Source organism: Ruditapes philippinarum, unplaced genomic scaffold (assembly GCF_026571515.1).
Source record: "Ruditapes philippinarum isolate M1 unplaced genomic scaffold, ASM2657151v2 ctg3604_1_1_1_1, whole genome shotgun sequence".
Taxonomy (NCBI): domain Eukaryota; kingdom Metazoa; phylum Mollusca; class Bivalvia; order Venerida; family Veneridae; genus Ruditapes; species Ruditapes philippinarum.
The window spans coordinates 112,676-121,776 of record NW_026864919.1 but is presented as its reverse complement, the minus strand read 5'-3'; the positions used below and the strand labels follow the sequence as shown (position 1 = coordinate 121,776).

Below are 9,101 nucleotides of genomic sequence, written 5' to 3'. Positions count from 1 at the left end.
TCCGGTATATAATCTATTTTAGGAAACATTACGGATTCCCTAGTCCGATTTTAAATAGCCAATCAAATTTATGCTTACAAATACCGGATGTATTCTCCGAATGGCGAATGCCTGCAAAGTTTTGGTCAGGACTGGAATATTTTCTCTCAAAATTTAGCAAAGGTTTGTTGGAAATACTTTAAAACACAGAAGGACAGTTCTTTGCCATGCAAGCGAATGTTTTACGATGAAGTTTCTTGTCAGTTTATGAGACGTCAGAAGTGCAACCCATCCTATGTCATTTGTTGTGAACTAATTTTTGATCTTTAGATTCATCATTGTCTATTATGAGACCTCCTTGCATATGCAGTGTCTATTCGGTAGACTATTCTCTCCCTTACCAGTTCCTCCCGTGACGTTTCCTCCCTGACGGTTCTCTCCCTATTTGGGGCAGAACCGTCTGCAAATAAGCAGACAGTTCCTCCCCATTTTTTTATTAATGCATTATAATTATTATTGAAGTATTTAAATGTTTAATAAATGGAAAAGTTTATTATTAAATTATAATAATAATTGATAATATGAAATTAGGTGTTACCTATGGCGCGGAAAGCTCTTAAGATTTATAATTTAAGCGTAACATGTTTAGTGTGATAATAATTATGAAATTAGGTGTTACCTATGGTGCGGAAAGCTCTTAAGATTTCAGACTTCCCGAAATACGTCGGTCCGACAGACATGTCCGATAAATTTTGATCAGGTCCGACGAGTTTTTATTCCGGATCGGTCCGACTGTCCGGCTTTTATCCAAGCAGCATGTATACAAAATGGCCTCGCTAAAGGTGCCAAACCTTGGAAAAATAAAAAATCTACGTCAGAGGAACAGGCACAACAGCAGTAAAAGGATAAAAAGAATAGGCCTGAGACAAAATTTAATGAAAAATAGAAGCAAGACAGTGAATCGTTGGTGTATGATAGGGAGGAGATGAAAATGCGCTGTAAGGAATGTGCCGATTTTTACGGTGAAAAATTAAAAACAAAAAGTGTCTTAGAAATACAAACACAAGTTATTCTTTGATTTTGATCAATTTTATTTGGTCCGACAGATTTCGTTTCGGTCCGATAGATATCATGGTTTGTCAGACCGAATGTCTGACAGTTTTTTTTCAACTTTCGGGAAGTCTGAGATTTATGATTTAAGCGTAACATGTTTAGTGCAGGGATCATTCTGGGGGCGATTTCCGCGATTTCTCGCAAAAAAATCACCAAAATCTCAGAGAAATTTGTGAAATGAGAGAAAATCTCGCACGGCAATTTGAGCCGGAAAATGTCTAACCACAATCTATAGAATGCTAAAATCACACAAAAATATGATGAGAAATTTACGATTCCCATCAAGAATTTAATTTCAAATTGTTTATTAATGAAATCGGTGTAAAAAAACTCCAAAAAGTAGTCCAACACTTTGAATTATTTAGCCTAAAATAATTGCCGATCGGAGACCGCAAATTCACCGTACAGAAATACGGTATGATGGCTATTGTAACCTTTATCTATCTGTAAGTCGAGAATTTACACAAAACACTTTTAATTGATTTTAATAAAAATTGTTAGACACAGACTAACATAAAAATGGACATGTCAAAACCAAATATCGGTAAAATTTGTCTTCTTAATGTCACATCAACCACGGTAAATTTTGCCGTAAAGAACAAATTTAAAAATTTTGTTTTACGATTCCTGATGAAATAGCCGATAATAAATATTCTTTTATTGAACAAAAGTATTTAATTTTATATAATTGCAATCAGCAACAGCTAGAATTGTGAATGTTTCAGCGGAAAACAGACAAATATTCATTTGTCACATATTTTCGCGATGTCGTGATTAAAAAAAAATACTAAAAGGAAGCTGAGTGTTATTCAAAGGTGTTTTATAACACTAAAAATGATGTTTATGAATAAAAATTACTTTAGGTATTGTTTATATTTGTGGATATGGAGATATTTGTCATTATGTGTTCAGGTCACATATTCAATGAACATTTTTTAATGGAGGGAGGTGTGTGAAGAGAATCATAAAGAAAACAAAATGTAAGGTTATAAAAAATATTCTTCAAATCTCAACAATCACTTCTGTACAGTACAGTGTTGTCCATTAGGAACATTGGCTGCAAATAATAGTTGTAGTAGATATCCATGTATAATTCTTTTATATTTCAGAATGAAAGTGTTATATTTATTTTTCATAATTAGAATTTTATTATGTTTAAAAAATCACAAAGGAAAAGGCATAGGGTGAATCAAAAAAGTGGAAAAAAATCACTGTAATAAAGAGAGCTACATCTATATCCTCATTAGATAAACAATGTTTATATGTATAATGATTTTAAAAAGTAAGAAATTTCCATATTTTAACCTCGCCCATCATGAAAATTAAATCTCTCAAGAAAATCTAATTTCTCTCATTAAAATTTCTCAAATGAGAGAAAATGTCTCACTAAAAATCCTGACCAGAATGATCCCTGTTAGTGTACATGTTAACCAGATTTATTTTATACTTTTCAGTGGATTACAGATTTATCCGTGAAAATTATATTTGATAATTTCACAGTGAAAATTATCAAAATATAATTTCACTTTTTTCAATGACGAAACTACTTTTTTAAGATTTTCCCCATGTGGTACCTAAATTTTATTTTTACTGACAATTCTGACAGTATCAGGCTGTTAAAAAAATAGCAAAGCTGAAATAGATAAATAACTTAAATGTCAAAAGTAATAAAGAGAGAAAACTTACTTCTATTCCTTCAAATTCCAATCACAAAATTTCGTCTCTAAATTTTTTTGTTTCGTTTTTACAGTCTGAAAAATACATTCCTTCCCCATGCTAAACTGCTCTTGATGACATTTGGGCATATTAAAGTATCCTACGAGCAATAACTGCCGTATGCATTATGAAAAATTGAAAAGCATTGACAGCCATCACTTGTAAAATAAGTAAAACAACCCAGCGTTCCTTACAATGCCTTAGCAAGCTTCCAAGTTTTCCATTTTCCTAGCTCCTTTTCTGAATGTTTTCACTTCTGTCAACACTTATTTTTTGTCTGTTACAATCCTCAAATAAGTTTTCTTTCTTTTAAAAAGGTGTATGACTAACAAATCCAAATTATATCCTTCTGAATCTTACACATTTATTTTCCTCCCATGAAATACACAACTTTAAAAAATGGCTGCCGCTTACATTTTGGTAAACGGTAAAAGGGACCGAGTAAGAGTACACTTTGCATATTTAGCCCCGCCTATAAATAAAGCACGAATTTCTTATAAAGCGTTATCATCATGACTATAAATCTGTGGAAATTATCAGTGTTACTGTATGTAAGTGCATATGCTTAATCCTCCTAATAAATTTATGCATATGTCTAGAAAATGGAAACAGGCTTTAAACTTCAGGACATACAACTGTAGAATAATGGTTTTTCATTCATATGCCTAATAATTTAATCAGCAGATGAACCTATGTTAGGATATCAAGTAAGATTATTATAGGATCATCTGAATGCACTTGTACACAATGTATACTTATGTTCATTAAAGATATATGAGTAATCACATTATAACAGGACCAAGAGATCATCTGCATGAACATATACTAGTTTTTATAGAAGATGCATGAGAGGTTAATGTAAGATGAGCAGGGAATCATCTAGATGTAAATATACATTAGTAGTGATAGAATATATATAAGAAAGAGTCATCTGGTCTTTAAGGTGTATAAACACTGTAGTTCTTAAAGAACATATGTGAGGGAAATACATATAAACATTTTTATTATGGAACAGATATAAGGGTAACTCGTAAGATGCACAGGGGATTATCTAGATGTACATATACTATAGTTTTCATGGAACAGAAATAAGGGGATCACGTAAGATTACAAGATCATCTGGATGTACATAAACTTTTTTTCATTACATATCAGATGTAAGGGGATCAAATAAAATGACCAAGGGCTCATCTAGATGTACATATACTATAGTTTTCATTGAACAGAAATAAGGGGATCACGTAAGATGACCAGGTGACATTTAGATGTATATACTTTTTTCATTCTAGAACATATATGAGGGGATCAAATTAATGACAAGGGGATCATCTATATGTACATAAACTCTTTTTTTATTATGGAACAGATGTAAGGAGATCATGTAAGAATACAAGGGGAATATCTAGATGTACATATACTATATAGTATTCATTGAAAATAAATAAAGGTATCACGTAAGATGATAAGGGGATCACGTAGATGACAAGGGGATCATGTAGATGTACATTTAATATAGTTTTAATTGAACAGAAAGAAATAAGGGGCTCACTTACGATGACCAGGAGATCATATAGATGTACATACTCTTTTTCATTATGGAACAGCTATGAGGGTATTTCGTAAAATGACAAGGGGATCATGTAGATGTACATATACTATAGACTTCATTGAACAGAAATAAAGGGATCACATAAGATGACAATGGTATCATCTAGATGTACATATACTATAGTATTCATTGAAAAGAAATAAGGGGATCACGTAAGATGACAATGGTATCATCTAGATGTACATATACTATAGTATTCATTGAACAGAAATAAGGGGATCACGTAAGGTGACAAGGGGATCATCTAGATGTACATATACTATAGTATTCATTGAAAAGAAATAAGGGGATCACGTAAGGTGACAAGGGGATCATCTACATGTACATATACTACCAGGAGATCATATAGATGTACATACTCTTTTTCATTATGGAACATATATGAGGGGATCGCGTAAAATGACAAGGGGATCATGTAGATGTACATATACTATAGACTTCATTGAACAGAAATAAAGGGATCACGTAAGATGACAATGGTATCATCTAGATGTACATATACTATAGTATTCATTGAAAAGAAATAAAGGGATCACGTAAGATGACAATGGTATCATCTAGATGTACATATACTATAGTATTCATTGAACAGAAATAAGGGGATCACGTAAGGTGACAAGGGGATCATCTACATGTACATATACTACCAGGAGATCATATAGATGTACATACTCTTTTTCATTATGGAACATATATGAGGGGATCGCGTAAAATGACAAGGGGATCATGTAGATGTACATATACTATAGACTTCATTGAACAGAAATAAAGGGATCACGTAAGATGACAATGGTATCATCTAGATGTACATATACTATAGTATTCATTGAAAAGAAATAAAGGGATCACGTAAGATGACAATGGTATCATCTACATGTACATATACTATAGTATTCATTGAACAGAAATAAGGGGATCACGTAAGGTGACAAGGGGATCATCTAGATGTACATATACTTTAGTAAGTATTCATTAAAAAGAAATAAGGGGATCACGTATGGTGACAAGGGGATTATCTACATGTACATATACTACCAGGAGATCATATAGATGTACATACTCTTTTTCATTATAGAACATATATGAGGGGATCGCGTAAAATGACAAGGGGATCATGTAGATGTACATATACTATAGACTTCATTGAACAGAAATAAAGGGATCACGTAAGATGACAATGGTATCATCTAGATGTACATATGCTATAGTATTCATTGAAAAGAAATAATGGGATCACGTAAGATGACAATGGTATCATCTAGATGTACATATACTATAGTATTCATTGAACAGAAATAAGGGGATCACGTAAGGTGACAAGGGGATCATCTAGATGTACATATACTACCAGGAGATCATATAGATGTACATACTCTTTTTCATTATGGAACATATATGAGGGGATCGCGTAAAATGACAAGGGGATCATGTAGATGTACATATACTATAGACTTCATTGAACAGAAATAAAGGGATCACGTAAGATGACAATGGTATCATCTAGATGTACATATACTATAGTATTCATTGAAAAGAAATAAAGGGATCACGTAAGATGACAATGGTATCATCTAGATGTACATATACTATAGTATTCATTGAACAGAAATAAGGGGATCACGTAAGGTGACAAGGGGATCATCTAGATGTACATATACTATAGTATTCATTGAACAGAAATAAGGGGATCACGTAAGGTGACAAGGGGATCATCTAGATGTACATATACTATAGTATTCATTGAAAAGAAATAAGGGGATCACGTAAGATGACAATAGTATCATCTAGATGTACATATACAATAGTATCCATACCGTAGTACATCAAGTGGACACCCTTTACACGTTGACTAGTATGTTCTCTTTTATATATCCATTTGATTCCCTTTTAAATGTTTGAAGGTAAATTCTGTGTTGTACATCTGTATGATCCCCTCGTCCATCCTTTTGATCCCCTCTTATATTTTATAGTATATTCTCCTTTGTACATCTGTCTGATCCCCTCGTCCATCCATTCGATCCCCTTTTATATTTTTGATAGTATATTCTCAGTTGTACATCTATTTGATCCCCAAGTACATCAATTTTTATCCTCTCTTGTATGCTTTATATAATGTTTTCTGTTGTAAATTCATATGATCCCCTACTCCATCTAATTGATCTCCTCTTAAATTTTTGATAGAATATTCTCCGTTGTACATCTGTATGATCTCCTTGTACACCCATTTGATTCCCTGTTATATGTTTGATAGTATGTTCTCTGTTGTACATGTATTTGATCCCTTAGTCCTTCCATTTGATCCCCTATCATTTGCTTGAAGGTATATTATCCTCATCTATATCACACCTGGTCTTACGTGATCCCCTGATATCTGTTCAATGAAAACTAAAGAATATGTACATCTAAATGGCCCACTGGTCATCTTACGTGATCCCCTTATATCTTTTCAATGAATAGTATAGTTTATGTACATCAAGATGTTTCCCTGGTCAACTTACGTGATCACCTTATATCTGTTCAATGAATACTATAGAATGTGTACATCTAGATGATCCCCTGGTCAGCTTCCATTATCCCCATATATTTGTTCCAACATATGAAAGAATATATGTACAGGTAAATGACCCCCTTGTCATCTTCCGTGATCCCTTTATTTCTATTCAATGGATACTATAGTACATGTAAATATAGTTGATCCCTTTGTCATCTTTCGTGATCTCCATGTATCCGTTTAATAATTAGAAAGAGTATATGTACATCTTGATGACCCACTTGCCATATTACGTGATCTCCTTTTATCTGTTCAATGAATACTATAGAATGTGTACATCTAAATGATCCCCTGGTCCGATTACATGGTACTCACATATCTGTTCCATAATAAGAAACAATAAATGTACATGTAGATGATCCTTGCTCATCTCACGTGATCCCTTTATTTCTGTTCAATGAAAACTATAGTATATGTACATATAGACGATCCCTTTGTCATCTTACGTGATCTCCTTAGATCTTTTTAATGAATACTATAGTATATGTAAATCTGAATGATCCCCTGGTCAGCTAAAATTATCTCCATTTATCTGCTCCAAAATATGAAAGCATATAAGTACATCTAAATGACCCCCTGGTCATCTAACGTGATCCCTTTAGTTCTGTTCAATGGATACTATAGTAAATTTTGATATAGTTTAACCCGTTGTCATCTTTCGTGATTTCTATATATCCGTTCCATAATTAGAAAGAGTATATGTACATGTAGATGATCCCCTGGTCATCTTATGTGATCCCCTTATATCTGTTCAATGATTCTTACAGTATATGCACATCTAGATGATCCCCTTGTCATCTTACAAGATCCCCTTATTTCTATTCAATGAAACTATAGCATATGTAAAATTAGATGATCCCCTGGTCATCTTACGTTATCCCCTTATATCCCTTCCATAATAAGAAAGAGTTCATGTACATTTAGATGATCCCCTTGACAGCTTACATGATAACCATATATGTGTTCCATAATAAGAAAGAATAAATGTACATGTAGATGATCCCCTGCTCATTTTCGTGACCCCTTTATTTCTGTTCAATGGATACTATAGTAAATGTAAATATAGTTGATCCCCTTGTCATCTTTCGTGATCTCCATATATCCTTTCCATCATTAGAAAGAGTAGATACATGTAGATAATCCCCTGGTCATCTTACGTGATCCCCTGATATCTGTTCAATGAATCTTATACTATATGCACATTTAGACGATCCCCTGGTCATCTTACGTGATCCCCTTAATTATTTCTGTTCAATAAAAACTATAGCATATGTAAAATTAGATGAAGCCCTGGTCATCTTACATGATCCACTTATATCTGTTCAATGCAAAATATAGTATATGTACATATAGATGGCCCACTGGTCATCTTACGTGATCCCCTTATATCTGTTCAATGAAAAGTACGGTATATGTACATTAAGATGATTCCCTGGTCAACTTACGTGATCACCTGATATCTGTTCAATGAAAACTATAGTATATGTAAAAATAGATGACAAACTTGTCATATTACGTGATCTCCTTATATCTGTTCAATGAATACTAAAGTATTTGTACATAAAGATGATCTCCTGGTCAGCTTACATGATACCCATATATCTGTTCCGTAATAAGAAAGAATAAATTTACATGTAGATGATACCTTTGTCATCTAACGTGATCGGTATCCCTTTATTTCTGTTCAATGAATATTATAGTATGTGCACATCTAGATGATCCCCTTGTCTGCTTACATGATACCCATATATCTGTTCCATAATAAGAAAGAATAAATGTACATGTAGATGATCCCCTGCTCATCTCACGTGATCACTTTATTTCTGTTCAATGAATGCTATAGTATATGTACATATAGACGATCCCTTTGTCATTTTACGTGATCCCTTTATTTCTATTCAATGGATACTATAGTAAATGTAAATATGGTTGATCCCCTTGTCATCTTTCGTGATCTCCATATATCCGTTCCATAATTAGAAAGAATATATGTACATGTAGATGATCCCCTGGTCATCTTATGTGATCCCCTTATATCTGCTCAATGAATACTATAGTATATGTACATCTAAATGATCCCCTGGTCATCTTACGTGATCCCCTGATATCTGTTCAATGAATCTTATACTGTAT

The 9,101-nt window shown here is 33.1% G+C and overlaps 1 protein-coding gene across 2 annotated transcripts in view; it reads left to right on the top strand.

The window, feature by feature from the left end:
• Nucleotides 1-34: 34 nt before the first annotated feature.
• LOC132727278 (sterol regulatory element-binding protein cleavage-activating protein-like) overlaps nt 35-9,101 on the top strand; it is a 36,041-nt gene continuing 26,974 nt past the window's right edge. Inside the window, exon 1 of one of the 2 annotated variants that reach the window (XM_060712709.1) lies at nt 35-162. The gene's annotated coding sequence lies outside the window, so the exon portion shown is untranslated. The other variant, XM_060712711.1, reaches the window with a different exon arrangement.